Here is a 20792-nt window from a genome sequence, read left to right on the forward strand (position 1 = left end):
ACTCTAATACATAATGTTCTAAGGTGTGGGCGTGCGGCATACTACATAATTTACACTCCTTATCTTTTTCACTGACATCAACTCCGTATTGCCAGATATATTTGTATCCTAATCTTAATCTCATGTAAATTGAATCCTTCCAAGTTGACTTTCCTTTATCATAGGTGAAGGACGAGTTTGTATTTATTACTGAATAATTCTTAAGTGTGTTACTACTATCCACTATTGCCATTCTTTTTATCATTTCTTCATCTTCATTTTCTCTTATTAATGTTATATATACATGTACACATAATCATACATACATGTACATATATATACATATGCGGTAAATCCAGAGAAATGAAATATGGATTTTTCCGCATACAAATGATTATTGTTTCGTGATCGTCAATTGCATATATACATATACATACATATACATTCACATACATATTCAATCACCCACACAAATACACACATCAATAATCTTTCTTTAAATTACTACATCTTTGTATCACAAGTGATTCAACAAGAGGCTCACAAGTCACTATACTAGGCACTTTACATCTATGGTGAGTCGTCCAATTACTAGTCTTGCTCTACACCCACCCAACTGGGCGGCAGCTTTACAGTCATGTGCTCCACACCCACCCAACTGGGTGGCAGCTTAACAGTCATGTGCTCCACACCCAACCAACTGGGCGGCAGCTTAACAGTCATGAGCTCCACACCCACCCAACTGGGCGACGGCTTTACAATCATTTGCATGAATTACTTACAGTAAGCAAATTTTAGATACTTTGCTAAGATTTCGGGCAGCACATCATTATAAATGAAGTACTTACACTTTTCTTGGACACCAATGATGGTGTTATCTCTGAATTCCGCGATTTTTTTTAAATTCCAGTACTGTATATAATGACGCAAAGTATGCGAATAGTTCTGCAATAGTGATCCTATCCTGCGTCATAATTTACATACATATCTACTTCTGTTTTGTGTAATAAAATTACTACATTTTTATGTTAATTTATTTTTGTAAATGATGATGATGATAAATTTCAATAAATGTAAGTAAGAACATAAGAACGGAAACTGGTCGCGTAAATGGAAATGGTTGGGTACATTTCCTTTCACCTACCTAATGCGAATATTCATGTGTCCGGACACTGGCGATGGTGTGGTATTGCCTATTTATTTGACCATATCTTTGCTTTCATTTAAGATATGTTTTCCTTGAAATGTATTTACATTATCGTCTACATCTGTCTTTATTCTGAAATAAAAACCTTTGACGTTACTTTGCATATATGTACATTAATTATAAAATTGATTGGCTTGTGTGCAGGCCTTCACACTCCCTGAGCGAGCCATCAAGTAACTATAAAAAGGCATATATCTTCACTTTCACTTCAGTTATATTTATACCAAAGTATTAACATGCAGCTTATATGTCTTTCTGATGACATAAAAAACTTCGTTTTTTACAATATATAGATTCAATTAACATTGATTTTCAAAAGGTCATAGTTCCCATCGAAAGGGAGAGCGTCGGCCAAGAAACCTTGTTTAAAATATGAATATTTTTCCTCTCTAATAAGGTATAATCTCTGTGATGCATTAACACAAACTATTTTATATCTGCCTTTCTGATAACATATATAAATATAATCTTTATTTGTGAATATTTGTTAATTAAGCAATATATCAGAGAGCGTGTAGGGTTCGGTGTTCTATGAACGAAAAGGACTGGAGTAGTTTAAATAGCGAACGCATACCAACGAATAACGCTAGTATCTATATAACAAATTTATTGTCATGTGGAATTGATTTAACTTCCAGACACTTTTTTTTAATAAATATTAAATATTTTGTGGCTGTTTATGAAAAATATTATTATAAATACACATTCTACTTGTTAATATTACCAATTAAATTTGCGACAATTTGAGCCATGAAATACGACGACTGGATCACTGTGTACAGGAGGCTGTTATGGCAGCAAACACTCTCCAGGCGACCATATATCTTGGATAAGTCGCTCCACACAATTGTCGCTTGGACCGTCGACTTCCTATGGCGTCACCTCTCTCATATTTACGTCTCATTTCGTTATGAAATTAGATTATTTCAGAGTAAAAATAGGTTTGATCATGTTCTACGTGTAGCACCAACACTACAGTAAGTAAATATACCATATTTCTTCATTACTTACGTAATGCTAGGACGATTTGGGTAGTTTTGGCCTGATTTGGGCCGACTTGGGTAATTCTATGGACCCGTCTCATTTCTCGTTTTCATTTCTCATTTCTCGTCTCATTTCTCATTTCTCGTTTCAACCTCTTCCCACACTCTGGACACATATGAGGTTTTTCACCCGAATGTGAGTCCTCATATTTCCAAGCTGACTGAACCTCTTCCCACACTCTGGACACATATGAGGTTTTTCACCTGAATGCACTAACATATGACTCTTCATATTTCCAAGATGAGTGAATACCTTCCCACATTCTGGACACTTATGAGTTTTTTCACCCGAATGCACTAACATGTGAGTCTTCATACTTCCAAGCTGACTGAACCTCTTCCCACACTCTGGACACATATGAGGTTTTTCACCCGAATGCACTAACATATGACTCTTCATATTTCCAAGATGAGTAAATACCTTCCCACACTCTGGACACTTATGAGGTTTTTCACCCGAATGCACTAACATGCGAGTCTTCATACTTCCAAGCTGACTGAACCTCTTCCCACACTCTAGACACTTATGAGGTTTTTCACCCGAATGCACTAACATATGACTCTTCATATTTCCAAGATGAGTGAATACCTTCCCACACTCTGGACACTGGTGAGTCTTCTTCTTCTTTATGATAGGTGCAGTTTGTGGGAAGGTTTTCTCCTTGGATGACTGCATGAGTGGTGATGCTGGGTGACGCCTCACCTTGGGACGTCAATATTGAGGGTTAGGCAAGACTTGAGTGTTGTTTCTTAGGCTGTTATAGAGATAGACTTGATGTGAGCACTTGGCGGTCAATGGTGGGCTTCTTCTTTATGATAGGTGCAGTTTGTGGGAAGGTTTTATGCTCTTCTTCTTCTTGTTGATAGTAGGTGCAGTTTGCATGAAGGGTTTGTCCTCCCGATGACTGCACCAGTACTGATGTTGTTGGACGCGTTTATGTTGAAGATGATCAGAGCTACCAAGGTGCTTGTTGCGTTGTGCTGTAGATAGAGGAACGGTGATTAAAACAGAGGTGTGTGTTAGAGGGAGACTTGCCGCACCGTAGGGCGGTGTGTTGTGTTTATGGCGTCAGCTGATCCTTGGTGTTTCGACGAGGCAGTTGTTTTCTGTGTTTAGCTGTTGGTGGCGCCAGGTATAAATGTGGCGCGGGTCAGATGTGACCCAATTTGTTGGTCGATTGGAGATATTTAGCCAGTGCTTTGACTATTTGGTATTTTTCTTGTGACGAGTGGTCACCGCCTCCTAATATATGCTTGATGGTGAAGGGTATTTTAAGTGCGATAAAGACTTGCTTGAAATTTACTCTGGCACTATAATGTCGGAAGCAGTGCAGGAGATAGTGTTCGACTGTTTCAGGCACCTGACAGTGAGTACAGAGTTCGTTGATGTCTGTTCTGTACTTAGAGCTGTGTGCTGCTAGTTTAGTGAGTACAGAGTTCGTTGATGTCTGTTCTGTACTTAGAGCTGTGTGCTGCTAGTTTGGTGTGTCCCAGCCTTAATCTGGTCATCGTTACATCAATTTCTCTGCTTTTATATCGGACATGTTTCCAAGTTTCCCATTTCTTTTTAATGGACCCATAGTGCAAAGGTGAGCATAACGTTTTCCAGTTTGTTGCAAAATCCTGGGAGATGGTATCTTTGAAGGCTCCTTTACGTGCAACATGGGGAATTGGATGACGGGTGAGGTGAGGCGTGTCGTGCATCGCTTTGGCTAGTTGGTCTACAAGTTCATTATGGAGAATACCACAATGTGCTGGGACCCATTGGATAGAGGTGTCATAACCGTTCAATTGATGTTTGTGAAGAAGTTGAAGGCATGGGTAGACAATCTCCTTTGCATGTTTTCGAAGAGTACGAAATTGCTTGAATCGCGCTCTTGGAGTCACTACAGATTGTATATATCCCAACTGGTAATGTTGTGATGATTTGGAGAGCTTGATACAAGGCATATAATTCCGCTGTGAAAATAGATAGTTGGTTTGGTAACCGCCATCCCTGCTTGAGATGGTATTCCGGTATCCATACAGCGCAAGTGACCGAGGGTACGTTGTTCATGAAGATGCGAGACCCATCTGTGTAAATCTCTGTGGTATTTGGGTAGCAATTTTTCATTGTTGAGACAAAGACTGAGGCTATGGCCGAGTTTGGTGCAGATTTTGGAATGTTGTCTTCGAGTTGTATTGCTGTATTAGGAGTTGTATAAATCCAAGGTGGAATGGGGGGAACAGGAAGTTGGGTTTCACAGTTTTGAAGTAGGGAGAGGTCTATATTGAGGTTATTTGTAGCCCGTGTGAGGAAAGGTTGCGAGTGAATGGTTGGGGAGCGGGGGTTATATGGGTTAACTGTCGGGTTAATTTTTGATCTGTATGGGTGTGTCTGGTGAGCAGTGGTACAGAGTGACAGATAGTTAGCACACATAATGTGAAAGGCGAGTATGTACTAGCCTTTCCATGACTTTACTGAGGCATGATAGTAGGGAGATAGGTCTGTATGACGCAGGTTGGGATGGGTCTTTTCCTGGTTTAAGGAACGGAAGAATAATAGGACTGAGGCTATGGCCGAGTTTGGTGCAGATTTTGGAATGTTGTCTTCGAGTTGTATTGCTGTATTAGGAGTTGTATAAAGCCAAGGTGGAATGGGGGGAACAGGAAGTTGGGTTTCACAGTTTTGAAGTAGGGAGAGGTCTATATTGAGGTTATTTGTAGCCCGTGTGAGGAAAGGTTGCGAGTGAATGGTTGGGGAGCGGGGGTTATATGGGTTAACTGTCGGGTTAATTTTTGATCTGTATGGGTGTGTCTGGTGAGCAGTGGTACAGAGTGACAGATAGTTAGCACACATAATGTGAAAGGCGAGTATGTACTAGCCTTTCCATGACTTTACTGAGGCATGATAGTAGGGAGATAGGTCTGTATGACGCAGGTTGGGATGGGTCTTTTCCTGGTTTAAGGAACGGAAGAATAATACTGGTCTGCCATTGTGAAGGAATATTTCCGTGAGTCCAGCATAGATTGTAATAGTTTAGAAGAGTGCTGTGTGCAGTCGGTGGAAGATATTTGATGAGTTCATAGGGAATTCCATCCTCTCCAGGTGCCTTGCCAAGAGGTAGGCGGTTTAAGGCCAATCGTAGCTCGCTTAAGGTGTACATGTTGTCGACGCCGAGCATGGGCAGCGGTATGGCACGGTCAATTTCTTGTCTGAGGGAGAGTTCTTGGGCATGAAGGAAGGGTGTTGAGAGGGTAACTTTAAGGCATTCAGCGAGAACATTTGCACGCTCCTGAGGTGTTTGACAGAGTGAACCGTTGATCATCAGGGGGAACGAAGGGAATGTTGGGCGACCTTTGATGCTGTTAAATGTAGCCCAGACTTTTGAGTGTGGCGTTGTGGGTGTGAGGCTATCACAGAATGTTGCCCATGATGCTCGTTTTGCTGATAGTATGGTTTTTTTGGCCGCTGCTGTAGCCCGCCGGAGATTGACCCAGTTCTGTAGGGAGGGTTGACGTCTTTGTTTTTGAATGGCTCGTCGGCGTAAAGCGACTGTTCGTGCACATTCCACGTTCCACCACGGTTTAAGTGGTTTGTTGGACCTATGTCCTGAAGTTTTCTTAAGCATTTGGGTGACTGCAGAATTTATGGCCGAGGTGATTGTGGACAGTCGCTTGTTAGGGTCTACTTCGTCTGTGTCTGGGAGGCGGACAATATCAGCCCATTTTTTCTTGTCTAGGTACTTAATGTTCCACTTGGGAAGCGTAAGCGGGTGGGTTGGTGGGTGAAAGTTAGTAAATTTTATTATGAGGGGTTTGTGGTCACTACCAATATCTGGTCCAGTATGAAACTGTAGTTCATGTTGAAAGTGTGCAGAGCCAAAGCAGATGTCGAGTGAGGCTTCATAATTGGTTCTGTAGTTAAAGTAGGTTGCAAGGTAGGGCGGCGAAAGAAGAGTACATGGTGTAGTGTCTAAGTAGTTGTACAAATCGGTGCCTGCAGTATTTTGGGTACCTCTACTCCATGTGGGGTGGTTAGCATTGAGATCACCTGTAACAATGATCGGGTGTCGTAATTGGTTAAGATAAAATTCCAGTTCATTTGAGTTTATGGTGCCTCCAGGGTTGTATATACCCAGAAAGGATATGTGTGTACCATTATAAGGTATTAGGCATGCTAGAACTTCTAATTTACCGTTCACAAAATACGTTAGTGTTACAGGTTTACATGTCATATTAAGACATGGTCAACATACTTCAGCCACGTTATTGTGACTCATCGCCTGCATATGTCATATTACTTCGTGTTAGAAAGAAAATACCACCCCCCATACGGTTGGGTCTGTCCAGTCTCTGCATCTGAAAGTTTTTAAATACGGGATTTTGTTTGGGAGTGAGCCAGGATTCGGTGATGAATGCTAAGTCCGGTTTGGATGAGTAGAGGAATTGTTTAAGTTCTGTGAGGTATGTTTTGACGCTTTTTGCGTTCCAAGTCATGAAGGTTAGGGGAGCCATTTAGGATGTTTGTGTTGTGGATGTGTCTGTTTTCTTTGGTGCGCCAATAGTACGAGTTGGATACCTAGATGTGGATGGTGGCTGTGTCTTACTCTTGGTACTGGTGGTTGGGGTTTGTGGCACGTCAGCCTGGGGAGTGGTTTTGGTGAGGCGCGCTAAGGAGGTAATTAGGAGTTTTTCCATCATCTGATCAAATAATGTGTGTCCAGCATTGGTAGCTTTATTTGGGCGGAAGTCAGTGTCTGTAGCTGTTGATGGGGGGTCTGTTGGGTCAGTCTCAGGGGTGGGTTGTGGTACTTGGGCAAAAAATTTTGTTAGGAGTCGGTCCAGGGTCTTTTCCAGTGCATTTTCGATGCGAGTGACGATCGTTTCAATAAGATCATTTTCGATGCGAATGACGAGAGTTTCAACTAAATCAGGATTCAGTTGCGCGTTTTGTGAGAGATGGTTGGACCCTGGGGTTGTGGGATTGTCGGAGACAGGGATATCCGGAACAAGCGAAGGTTGTGGTCGAGTGTGAGGTAGAGGTTGGTGATGGGCTGAGGAAGGTTTTTTTAATGCACTGCTGTATAGCAGGTTGGTGGTAGGGGGAACCTTTATTTTCGCTGCTGCTGCTACGTAAGAAGGACATTGTTTAAATGTGATGTCATGATCGCCACCACAGTTTGAGCTGGTGAGTGTATCCGATGCACAGTTTTGTGTGTAGTGGGAACCAGAGCATTTCCCACATTTGATATCTTTAGTGCAGCCCTTCGAGGTATGGTTAAAACCCTTACATTTGAAACATTGGGTGGGACGCGGAACATACACCTCTAGTTTGTGGAGGACCGCCGTTTAACCAAATCCTATCAGGGGGAACGTAGTCCAGAAAAGTAAGCAGGGCGGTGCCTGTATCACTCAGTTCTCCGTTCGTTCGTCGCATAAATTTTTTGATTTCATAGAGTGGGATGCCATTCGTCTCGAGTTGTGCCTTAATGTCTTCTGCGCTGATGTCTACAACATGCCGGATTACATATTTCACTAATCTGTCTCCTAGTGGTTTATAGCACTTAACTTTGTAACCACAGATGTCAGTAATGTTTGAAATCTCCAGTTCCGCGCTGTGTTTGTGATCCACTGCAATCAGGTTCTTTAGTTTGTTTGGTCTCATATCGTGCACGTCGATTCCGAATTTTTTGGGAATGGCATTATATAGGATGCTTTGTGCCCTACTATTTCGGAAAATAATCTCATTTTCGCCCTCAAAAGCAATGATAAAGGTTTGTAACTCAGAAGAGCTTGGCCTACCTTGGTTTAGCGGTGGGTGTTGATATTGAGGTTGCGTGGCGTCGGCCTCATTTCTGTTTACCTCTGATAAATGGCGGCGCTTTGCCTCCAGTCTGTTTGCCTTACTATGGTGTTTGCTGTCCATGAATTCTCCTTCGGGCTCCTCTTCTATGACCGGGTGACGTTCAGGATTCAATTTTGTGGTATGCAGTAGTGGTTTTCCAACATCTTCTAAGGTATCATCGATGGTTGTACGAGAGACGCCATGTGCGCCTCCAGCAGCCGCCATGACACCGGCCACCTCCGCGGGAGCTCACTCAAAACCGGTTTTATGCTCATGTCTGGACACTCACCGTCCCGTGTTGTGATAATGGCGACGACGCTCACCTAGGCGTTCCAGTGTTCTTTCTGGTGACACTTTATTTTCCTACTTCTTACTTTTGTTTGTAACTGGTTTTCTACATTTAACTCTTATGCTTTCCTCATTTTTTCGAATTAAAGAATATGCTTGCAATTTATTTATTAAAATATAATGGTACACATTTATATACTTTCTGAAGGAAACATTGCTCCCATGGTGAATGCACTACTTTGCATTCTTTTTATTAGCTTTTTATTTATTTATTTATTTATTTATTTATTTATTTATTTATTTATTTATAATACAAATACAAATATTTATTCAGGTAAAGTACATACATACAAGGTGAGATAAAAAACATTGATGGATTTATAGATAGAACTAGTACATACAATGCCAACAACCATTATTACGCAAAGCCATTATTACTGATTCAGAGGTATAAAACAGCCATAGGACTAGTTAGAAGCAAGGGAGGAATCCAGATCATATGTGGAATTCTTCAAAGAAAGAGAGTGGGGGTCCGTCTAATTACCACAAGCTACACAAGCTTCACAAAGCTTCCTGGCAATACGTTAGTAATGAATAAATATGATATGCTAGGTTAGGGTGACGTAACTTATCCTAACCTAACCAAGCCTAACCTAACCTAACCAAACCTAACCTAACCTAGCCAAACCTAACCTAACCTAACCGACGCTTGGGTCGTCGACTTGATTTGGCGTCACCAGCTCTTTATTTTCGCCTAATTTCTTTATAAAAAGATGCCTTTTCAGATTAAAATTATGTTTTTCGTGTTGTACATTCAGCACCAACATTATAATGAGTAAATATATCATATTTATTCATTACTAACGTATTACCAGGAAGCTTTGCGAAGCTTGTGTAAGCTTGTGGTAATTAGACGGACCGGGAGTGGGAAATGAATGGAAGTCGAGGGCACTTGGTGTCAATTGCCGGCTGGAAAGATATTGCAAATCAAATGCAATATCTTTCATAGACAACTGGGAACACTTCTATGGAAGAAATGAAATGTATGCTCGCAATGGGGTGCATCTATCGGATACAAGACACTCTGTACATTGACAACATCGCACACTAATATTTTTACCACTTCGGACACCAGCTTTGGACGTTTCGCATATGTGTACGTGTTCAATACTAAAACGACAATATAATGCTATTAACAATTAAAATCTTCTACTTAACAGGCATATAGTTATTAAATGAAGTTTAGTGATGTAATAGACATAATCCGGGCTTGGTAAGGACGCCACCCGCCAGCATAAACACAATATACTCTATCGAGGGCTGTTTTTTTTTTTTTTCTTCTTTTTTTTTTTGAGATATATACAAGAGTTGTTACATTCTTGTACAGCCACTAGTACGCGTAGCGTTTCGGGCAAGTCCCTGGAATACGATCCCCGCCGCGAAGAATCGTTGTTACAACCAAGTACACATTTTACTGTTGCGTTAAACAGAGGCTACAGTTAAGGATTTGCGCCCAGTAAATCCTTCCCGGCCTTTAGCTTTGATGTCCATAGGGAATGGAAAGGATGGGGGAGGTAGAGGGTTGGGGAGATGAAATTCAGGAAGAGGATGCGGGTGTAGAGAGAGAGGAGGTTTGAAAGTTCGGTGGCCTGTCCACCATGGGTTGACATTTTTGTATGTGTTGTTTGTTTGCGTATGTGTTATGTTGGGTTGTCAGTACATTGGCTGGGGGGGGGGGGCTAGTGTTTGTGACCTTGTTGGTGTCCTAAAGCACTAGAGCCGATGGAGTTGGCTGAAGGAGGCTAATCTTAGAAACATCAGGGTAGTTACACTTCTGATGCCACGACAAATGGTTTTTTGGTTTTATATTTTTTTTTGTAGGAGTTTTATTTATTTATTTATTTTTATTTTTTTTATTTATTTATTTTTTTTTTATTTATATATTTGTTTATTTTTTTTTCTTTATTCTTCATTTGGTGTAGATCGGGTCCGGGATGGGCCACTCATCTGGGTCGTCTGGCAGGCCGCTTAGTATTTGAGGTCTTGGGAAGGCCTCATCGTGGATGTGTCTGATCACTTTTTGTTGGAGAGTGATTCTTCTGGTTCTGTGTGGTTGTTCGTGGATCTCGTAGTCGCTGGTGGTGTTTTCTGCTACGTAAGGATCTTCGGGGTCTGGGACATACATGTTCTTCATGCAGTACAGCTGTCTTCTGGCCAGGTAGCTGAGCCTGATGTTCATTGGCTTCATGTTGAGCGTCTCATGGATTTGGTCAGTTCTTACCCTGTCCCTCAGAGTCAGGCCCTCTGCAAAGCGAAGTGCTTTGTTTTGTACTCGTTGGATCTTCAGCATGTTGGATTTGTTGGTGAGGTTCAGGGGAACGTAAGGGTATTCCAAGCTAGGCCTTATGATCATTCTGTACAGGTGGAGCTTGATGTGGGATGGGGTTTGCTTGAAACGTAAGAGCCTCGCCAGTTAGCCCCGGGCCATCGCTGTCTTCTGGGAGGAGTTGAGTAGCCTGTTGAAGTTGTAACCGAGCACTGTGTTGGAGTTTGAGATGGCTATGGGTTCACCCCTGATTCTTATTCCCCCCTCATTTTCAATTGAGAAGGCCATACAGCCGACAGTGCTTAATTGGATCTTTTCTGGGTTAGTGGTGATCCTCCATTTCCTTTCCCAGTTAGCAGTCCTGGCTAGTTCTACGTTTGCCTTACGGGTTACAGTTGCATGCTTGGCCGCTTGGCTGCTAGGGTTAGATGTTATTACGAGTGTTACGTCGTCCGCAAATTGCACAATAATGGTGTCCCTATACTCTGGTTGGGGCAGGTCGTTTACAAAGATGTTGAAGAGAACCGGGCTCAAGCATGATCCTTGGGGGACTCCAGCTGTTGGGGTGAAGGCTGCGGCCTCTTTTGCCTTGAAGCTGGGGGTAACTTGCCTATTCTTAAGGAAATTTCTGATCAGCCTGAGGAGGGTCCAGTTTTGCGCTGGTAAGTCTGCTAATTTGTACACAAGACCATCGTGCCACAGGCTGACGAAGGCCTTGTGTACGTCCCTCGTCGCAATCAAAGCTACCTTTTTTGCTTGCGAATTGAGCTTACGGCGTCGTAGATGATGTTTATTGCGTGCTGGGTTGATCTATGTGCTCGAAAGCCAAACTGCTTTTTTGTGAAGAGATTGTTGTACTCCATGTAGTAGTTAAGACGGTTTGACATGATTTTTTCAAAGCACTTGCCTATTGTGTCTAAGAGGGAGATTGGACGGTAGTTGCCAGGTTGGTGGGGGTCTTTCTTGGGTTTGGGAATGAATATCATCTTGGCTTACAGGAATGTGCCCCGATGCCAGCATAGCGTTGAATAGGTTGAGTATGGATTGCAAAAGATTGCCTGGTAGAAGTTTGATCTGCAGCGCTTTGATCCCTGATGGTCCTGGGGCCTTATCTCTGATGCTTTTGATGACTCCTCTCATCTCTAACATAGTTATGGGTCTTGTTAGAGGGTGGTCGTCTTCTAGGGTTGTCAGGTCTATCAGAGGGGTGCTGTTAAGGGAGGCGTCGTTTTCAGTTGTCCATTGGTTGACACGTTCAAAGTGAGCGTTGTTGAAGGCTCTGCTGTTTGAAGCCGTGAGTGTCTTTTTCCATACTGCGCCCATGAGGTCAGCCTGGTCTTGCGAGTTTTCTATTTTTTCTTGTTGCTCCTCGTCATCTTCGTCCAGGAATGTGTGTACGAGGTGGGTGAGGCTGGGGTTAACCGATCCCAAGAGCTGCCTGATCTTGCGCCAGAAAGCTCCCGGCTCCCTTTTGTACTGGTTGGCCTGCCTCACAAGGGTTCCCAAATGTAGGTCTTGTGAGTCAGCGTTAGGTCTATGGTTTCCCTTCTGAGTGTTTGTAGGGTCAACGCTGGTGGCTGGCCAGTTTGGTAGTGACTTTGGCAAGCTCGCTGGTACTCATTCATTTTGCCTCTGATTTCTCGGGTCGGTTTATATTGGTGGTAAGTCCTTGTGGTGGATATTTCACAAGTGGCCTCAGTTGCGAGCTGGATGCGGCTGTGGATGGTGTCTACTGCTTGGTCGATCGTTTGGGTTGGGAGGTTTTCGAACTCAATGATGGGGTCTTCAGCAAGGAAGGTGTCATATTCCCGGGCACGTATGGTTTCCAGTCTGAGCCTGGGAGGTGCCACATACCTGAAGGGGGTTGCTTGGAGGGTTGTGACCACAGGGATGTGGTCCGACCCCACGTTCTTGCCTGGGGTTACTCTGCAGTGGAACAGGTCACAATCTCTGTTGGTCAGCACTATGTCAGGGGTGCCCCTATGGTTGCCCGCAAAGAGCGTCTTAAAGTGGGGGCCTTGGAAGGAGAGGTCCCGGTTTTGCATTAAGTTGAAGAGCTGCCTGCCCTTGAGGTCTGGCCTGGCAGGAGCGTTGAATAAGGCCTGATGGTGTGCATTCATGTCTCCTGTGATGATAGTAGGGAGGTTCCTATCGAGTAGCCTTTTCAGAGGGATGGAGGGGAGGTAGGCCAGTCTAGGTGGTAGATATGCGGTGCAGACTATGAGGGGGCCGTGTGACGTGGTGAGTTCAATTGCAAGAAAGTGGTCATCTTCTATGAGGATGGGGCGGTACGAGAGCCCTCTTCTTATTAGTATTGCCACCCCACTGTACATCCCCCTGTTGACTTCCCTGGTGGAATAGCCCCAAATGGAGATGTGCTGGTCCTGTCTAACCGCTGTTTCATTGAGTAAGATTATATCTGGGTTAAGTCTGGCTACCTCCAGAGTGAGGAGGTATCTGTTGTTGAAGTAATGTCTGATGTTCACCTGGAGGATTGTGATCCCCATTATTGGCTATGAGACGTATGTGTTTGTTTGGCTCTAGCGCCAGTGTTAATATATTCGGTTTGGCCGCTGCTATTTGTGGAGGTGGAGGGTAAATCTATTGAGCCAGGGATTTTGTTCCTGGTTCCGGCAGGGGATTGGTTGGGGTTGGGGTTTCCCATACGTTGCTGTGCCATTGAGGGGTCTTCGGTGTCACTGCTGTTCACCACATCCGTGGTGCTAGAGTCGCTCTCTGGTGGAGAGTTATGGGGGCTGCTTGCCCTTGCTCTGTCCTCAGGGGATGGGCTTCGGCTGTGAGCGTTGGTCCTAGGCCTCTTGGAACAGCGTTGTGTGGAATTTATTGTTGTGGGGCTGCGGTTTGAGAAGCGCCATTTCCTAGGGCCCCGGATGGGGTTCCGGATGGCAAGGGAGTCTGTGAGAGCTTTGAGATTGTTGTCCCGTTTGGGATTGTTGTAGGAAGGGTGGACCTAGGTGTCCCTATCCCGGCCCCTATTTTTGATAGGATGGGTAGGTTTGATATTGGTCCATAATTGTTTATGTCTGCAGGATTACCTTCTTTATGAACTGGCGTTACTCTTGCTTTTTTTAAGAATACCAGGGGAGGTATGACACTCAAGGAATTTGTTGAACAGCAGAGCTATAGGTGGCGCAAGGGCTTGAGAGGAGCTCTTGTATACAATGGATGGGATTTCACTGATGTTCCCAGCTTTAGTTTTTAGTGAGTGTATGATGGACACAACATCTGTGGGGCTAACTGGTGAAAGAAGAAGAAAGTTTGGATAGCTGCCTGTGAGATATGTGTTGATATGTGTCTTGAGTCCGTGGGATTTTACTGGCAAGGTTAGCACCAACCGATGAAAAGAAGCTATTAAATTCATTTGCCATTTCGAAATCAGTTGACGGTGTAAAGCCATCCTTAGAGAGTGTTATCTGGTTGTGGGAGTATTGTTTTGTTCCTAGGATATTAGAGATGGTATTCCATGTGCTTTTCATATTGCCTTTTGCTTCTTTGAATCTAGTCTCATAATATGAAAGTTTAGCTTTTCTTATGATACTGGTAAGCACTGATGAGTACCTTTTAACTACTGTACTTCCTTTGTAACTAGTCCAATCCTAAATTTCTTTTCATATTCATGTTTTTTGTTGATTGATTTGATTATGCCACTTGTGAGCCACGGATTGCTTTTTCTTTTGTCAGTTACTTGTTTGGTAAGGAGGGGACAATGAGTGTTGTAGAGGCTTAGAGTTTTGGAGAGAAAGAGGTTAGTTAATGAGTTTATATCCTGTATATTATTGAATTCAGATTCCCAGTTAATATTGTGAAGTGCATTAGAGAGATTGCTTAAAGCTGATTCACTGTGTAGCCTGAATGAGAGTTTCTTGCTTTCTGGTGGTGTTGTGTCCATGTTTGCTATGAGGAAGGTAGGTTAGTGGTCAGTTGTTATAAATAAATAAATAAATAGTTGTTTATTTAGGTAAGGTACATACATACAAGAGATTTTACAAAGTTTGTTGGATTAATAGATAGAGCTAGTACATACAATGCCTAAAGCCACTTTTACGCAAAGCGTTTCGGGCAGGAAAAACATTAATGACTAAAGCTTAATACTAATGGGTATAAAGAATAAAATGTGTTGAGAACAAATAAAAATAGAGGTAAAAGAGGGGGGAACATGGCTGAAAAAGCAGCACAAATACAATTACAAATTATTACAGACAATTACATTCAAACAGCGTCGTTTTGAAAAAAACAGACATGGGTTGACAACAGAGGGGTAAGGTAGGTTACAGGGAATTTATTAGGTAGTGCTTCGTTTTTATCTTAAACTGGTTGAGAGAGATACAGTCTTTAACATAGTTGGGAAGGTCATTCCACATTCTGGGTCCCTTGATTTGAAGAGCATTTCTAGTTTGATTAAGTCGTACTCTAGGAATATCAAAACTGTATTTATTTCTGGTATGGTGCTCATGGGTTCTGTTACAACCTTCAATGAATCTTTTGAGGTCAGGATTGGCATTACAGTTCAGCGTTTTATATATGTATAATACACGTGGGAGAATATGCAGTGACTTAATATCTAACATATTCAGAGATTTGAGTAGGGGTACCGAGTGATGTCTGGGGCTAGAGTTGGATATTGTCCTAATAGCAGCTTTGTGTTGAGTAATTAGAGGACGTAAATGATTTTGGGTTATAGAACCCCAAGCACAAATACCATAGTTGAGATATGGATAGATGAGGGAGTAATAGAGAGTCACCAGGGCAGGGCGGGGTACATAATATCTGATCTTAGAAAGAATGCCACCAGTTTTTGAAACTTTTTTTTATATATCTAGAATGTGTCCCTGGAAATTCAGCTTGTGGTCGATGAGAACGCCAAGGAATTTGCCATCTAATTTGTTACAAATTTGGGTATTGTTTATTTTGAGATTTATTTGATTAGAGGATTTATTGCCAAACAGAATATAGAACGTTTTGTCAATGTTAAGGGTGAGTTTGTTGGCAGTTAGCCAAAGATGGACTTTCTATAGCTCAGTATTTACTGTGGCATTTAGAGCAAAGGGGTCAGGATTGGAGTAAATGAAGGTTGTGTCGTCAGCAAATAGAATTGGTTTGAGGTGTTGGGAGGTATTTGGAAGGTCATTAATGTAGATGAGAAAGAGGAGAGGGCCAAGTATGCTGCCCTGAGGAACACCAATGTTGATGGGTAGGGTGGGAGAAATTGTATTATTCACAGAAACATACTGGAGCCTGTCAGTAAGGTAAGATTTGAGGTATTGCAGGGAGTGTCCTCTGACTCCATAATGATGTAATTTAAGAAGAAGGTTTTGGTGGTTGACAGTGTCAAAAGCCTTCCACAGGTCCACAAATAACCCAACAGGGAACTCCTTTTTATCAAGAGCTGCGTAAATCAAGTTAATCATACTAATAAGTGCATCGTTAGTGCTTTTTTTGAGTCTGAAGCCATATTGACAGGAGCTAAGTATATTGTGTTTGGCTAGAAAAGAGTAAAGCTGCTTGTATATTAGTTTTTCAAATATTTTTGACAAGTTAGGCAGGATTGATATAGGTCTGTAGTTGTTAACATCTGTGAGATCACCACATTTGTGGACAGGGGTTACTCCTGCTTTTTTTAGAATGTCTGGAAAGGTTTGGAGGCTTTTTTGTAAATTAAAGTTGGTATCTCCTCGAGGGCACTAGACTTGGTTTTAAGGGAAAGGATTATCTCAATGACATCAGTGGAATTAGTAGGCTTTAGGTACAGAGACTGTGGATAGTTACCTGTAAGATAGTCCTTAACATCAGTACTGGAAGATGGAATATCATTTGCAAGGGATGACCCAATGGAAGAGAAGAACCTATTGAACTCAATAGCAGAATCAGAGGCTGAAAGCTGACCAACGTTATTGGACAGGAGTGTTGGTTTGTTATTTAAAATCTTCTTTGATCCCAATATTTGTGAATTGTGCTCCAAGTTTTTTTAATGTTGCTCTTTATTTGGGTAAATTTATCTTCATAGTATTTAGTTTTGGCTCATCTAATTATTTTAGATAGCAATAACGAGTAATTCTTTGAGAATTCTTTGGAGACGGTTCCTAACCTATACTTCTTCTCAAGGTCATGTTTTTTGTTAATGGATTTAAGTATTACCTTTGTAAGCCAAGGATTGTTAAGCCTTTTGTTTGTGACTTGTTTTGTAAGCATAGGACAGTGGGTGTTATAAAGGCCAAGAGTTGTTTGAAGAAAAGATTGCACTGCTAGGTTGATGTCCCCTATGTTACCTAACTCGGACTCCCAGTTGACATTATCAGCAGCAGTTATAAAAATTTTTATAGCAGTTTCATTGTGCAGCCTAAAACTTAACTCCCTTGACTCAAGAGGTGGTTTGATAATGTTAGTTAAAAGAAATGTGGGGTAATGGTCTGTAGTGCTATCGGTGATTATACCTGAAGTAAGCGGAGAGGTTATGTTGGTCCAGATGTGATCTAGAGTCGTAGCAGTACTATCAGTGATTCTAGTTGGTCTAGTGATTAAGGGTATGAGGAAGCAGGAATTCATACAGTTGAGGAAGCTAACAGCAGTAGGGTGTTCAGGCTCGCAGAGGTCAATATTAAAGTCCCCTGCGATAATTAGATGGTTTTTGTTCAGTCTGTTATCTAGTATTAGATTTCTAAGGTTTGAATTGAATTCGGACACATCAGCGTTAGGAATTCTATAGACTGCACCCACAGACAGGACAGACTCGGCACCCTTGACTCTGAAACTGGCGAAGATATACTCCCCACAGCAGTCTCTAGTTCTAATTACTTTTAAGCATGTTAGTTCTTGGTGGTAGTAACGAGCAGTACCACCACCTCTCCGAATTTGACGACAGTTGTGAATTGCCGAGTAGTTAGGCATGTTAAAGAGTTGAGTAGTATCCTCTTTCAACCACGTTTCAGTGAGTATAATAAAAGAGAATTTGTTGTCAATAGTTTCAATCAAGGCACTAACATCATCGAAGTGTTTACCTAGGGATCTAACATTCAAGTTGATTACAGAGATATTGTGATTATCTGTTAAAACATTGTTTACATCATGTGCTGTAAAATATCTGCAATTTTGATCATTGAAGTGATGATTGTCATAGATAGTGGATAAGAGGTTTAGTTCTGGGTCTATACTTGTCTGCATAAAAAGGCTGTTTGCAGGAAAACAAGGCAAGAATGGCAAATTACAAAATAGAAAACAAAGAAAAAAGTAGAATAAATATTCTAAAGTAATATAAGCTTAATGGTAATTTTAAGTAAAAAAACTTAATGGGAACTAGGAATGTAAAAAAATGAACTAGAATAATTAATAACAATAGATGACCAAAAAAGTAAAAAAGTCATTATGAAATCTATAAAATGAAAAGCTTGCTTACTATACTATTATAAGTACACTATAGTTGAATACTAAAGTTACACTAAAACAAACTGAGGTAGTTTAAATAGAGATACACTCAGGAACACTGGATAATGAAGTTAATACTAGAGGACACAGGCAAAGCCAGTGTACTATGGAACATGGGAGTAAAAAGAAAAAAGACAATAATAAAGATGACAATATTATTTTTTTTTTTTAACTAAAGTTTAAACCTTTTGAAAGGAAAGGCAGAGCTAAAGTACACAAAGGTAGTTAAATGAGATTATAATTTGAATTCAGGCTATACAGCAGCTATCCCACAGTCACTGAGGAAAGAATTAAGGTGAGCTTCAGTGGTTATTGAATAGGTTTTTCCAGTGTCAGTCCTCCTAGCTATAATTTTACCATCTCGCACAAAACAGTGTTTAATTGTAGAGGAATTTTTGCAGAAACCACGCAGTTTAAAAAAGAGATTTTGCCTAAACCTCGTCAAACATTCATTCACATAAACAGTGGATTTACTAGCGACTGCAGATGAGATATGATCAGACTTGCGGGAGCAGCTATCTAGTTTTATATGTATTCTCCTGTTGTTAGTACCAGATGATTTGGTACCCACTCTATAAGCTGCTTTGATGTCATTTTTTTTGAATTGAATAAATTAACTTATCCTGCAATACCTTGATCACGATGGCAGCACAGTCTTCTCCATCAGTTTCTTGGGGAAAATCACGTGAGGAGATAATTACAGACTCAAGTAGTTTATGTTGGTCTGTCTCGTCTTGGGTAACAGTGTGTTGTTGTTGTAGGTTATTCAGATGGTTCTCAAACTGTTGCAATATTTCTTCCTGTTTTTTAGTGGTTTCATCTGGATTAAAGTTAGTAACTGTGTTCTTGAGAAGGTTTAATTCCGTTCGAGGTGAACGACTTTGGTAGATAGATCTTGATTGTTCTTGAGTAAGTCACCAGCTTCATTCTGCAAAGATAATAATGAGCCTTGCAGGTTCATTATTAAGGCCGACTGCTCTTTGATTACTTTCATTTGATCTTCATGTACTTGAGTTAATAACTTGAGCCAAGGGTTATCAGCAAGGTGCTTGAAGTCAGAACAAGGGGCAGCTGCTCGTTTAAGTTGGTCCATATGGCTACATTTAGGGAGCCGGTCGGCCGAGCGGACAGCACACTGGACTTGTGATCCTGTGGACCCGGGTTCGATCCCGGGCGCCGGCGAGAAACAATGGGCAGAGTTTTCTTTCACCCTATGCCCCTGTTACCTAGCAGTAAAATAGGTACCAGGGTGTTAGTCAGCTGCCACGGGCTGCTTCCTGGGGGTGGAGGCCTGGTCGAGGACCGGGCCGCGGGGACACTAAAGCCCCGAAATCATCACAAGATAACCTCAAGAAGATAACATAATAGTTGCATGGCCGTGTCGGAGACGGCGCTGCGCCCAGCTGAGATTGTTTGTTATTGTTGACAGGGGGGGAGTCGGAACCCCCCCTGTTCTGTCATAGATTACCCCAGATGTAAGGGAATCTGTTATATTAGTCCATAAGTGATCCAGGGTAGTGGCAGATGTTTGAGTTGACTCGAGTGGGCTTGATGATTGTGGGGGATAAGCATACAGGAGTGCATGCTGTTACGGAAATAGTCAACTTGAGGGTTGTTTCGAAGATCCAGGTCAATATTGAAATCACCTCACAGAATGATGTGATTTTTGTTGAGATTGTTATTTATGATAAGATTCCTGCTCCGATAGTCAGGGAGAATTTAAGGAATTTACTGGAGAGCTTGGCAAAGGTATATTCACAACAGTTAGTTGTGTATATTCACAAACTGTTAGTAGATAGTGGTATGGAATTGATTTGGAGGAAGGAGGTAATAAAAGTATGTGTTTGTGGGAGAAAAGAATTGGCAAAATGATCAGGGAAAGAGAAGGGCCTCAAAATACCAATTCACTTACGGTATTTTACACTAACACTAGAAGTCTAAGAAATAAAATAAACGATTTAAATGCTCTTGTCTGCACAGAAAAAATATATATTATTGCACTTACCGAAACGTGGATGAATGTAGAAAATAGAGAGCTATTAGCTGAATATCAAATAAATGGATTCAAGCTCTTTCACACAGATAGATATATTAGACGAGGAGGGGGAGTAGCCATATATGTTAGGGACAATTTGAAATATAGTCTCAAGAGGGAATCAAAACTGAGCAACATACAGAAATTATTTGGATAGAATTAAACGAAAAAGCAAATAATATTATAATAGGAGTTATATATAGGCCACCAAATTTAGACAGAATGGAGTTGCGCTCTAGCTGCCGTGCTGTCAGGACGTCGCCTGCCGCTCCGGCAGTTTGGGGTGTTTGCTGTTTTCGCTGACAGGGGATGTAGGGGTCTCTACCCTCCCTGCTGTTCCTGTGATGTGGATGTGGCGCTTTTGTGACGGGCGGCCATCTTCCCCCTGTTGTACGGGTAAACTCCGTTGGATTGGAGTTTACTGGCCGTGCTGGATATCCTCTCGTGGAGTTGGTCATGATCGAGTGACATGCTCCGTGTCCCGGTATGGACGTCTATGGTGTGGAGCTGGTGACTGCTCGCCGTGTTGTCGTCAAGTTTGTGCGTGAGGCAGTGTACTGTGATTTTCTCAGCCGGTACGAGGGGCGTAACTTGCAGCTACAGGATGTCAACGGGTCGGTGGCCATCTCGGATCGCAGCAGTGCAGT

At 42.0% G+C, this 20792-nt stretch overlaps 1 long non-coding RNA gene across 1 annotated transcript in view; it reads right to left on the reverse strand.

Moving 5' to 3' along the window:
- LOC138365782 (uncharacterized) overlaps window positions 1-3490 on the reverse strand; it is a 3813-nt gene extending 323 nt beyond the window's left edge. The window contains exons 1-2 of the long non-coding RNA XR_011228993.1: window positions 2651-3490; window positions 1-2324 (exon numbers count right to left, since the gene is read on the reverse strand). The exon at window positions 1-2324 is cut by the window's left edge and continues 323 nt beyond it. This is a non-coding gene — a long non-coding RNA (uncharacterized lncRNA). The remainder of the gene's footprint in view (window positions 2325-2650) is intronic.
- Window positions 3491-20792: the final 17302 nt, after the last annotated feature.

This window comes from Procambarus clarkii, chromosome 18, assembly GCF_040958095.1.
Source record: "Procambarus clarkii isolate CNS0578487 chromosome 18, FALCON_Pclarkii_2.0, whole genome shotgun sequence".
Taxonomy (NCBI): Eukaryota; Metazoa; Arthropoda; class Malacostraca; order Decapoda; family Cambaridae; genus Procambarus; species Procambarus clarkii.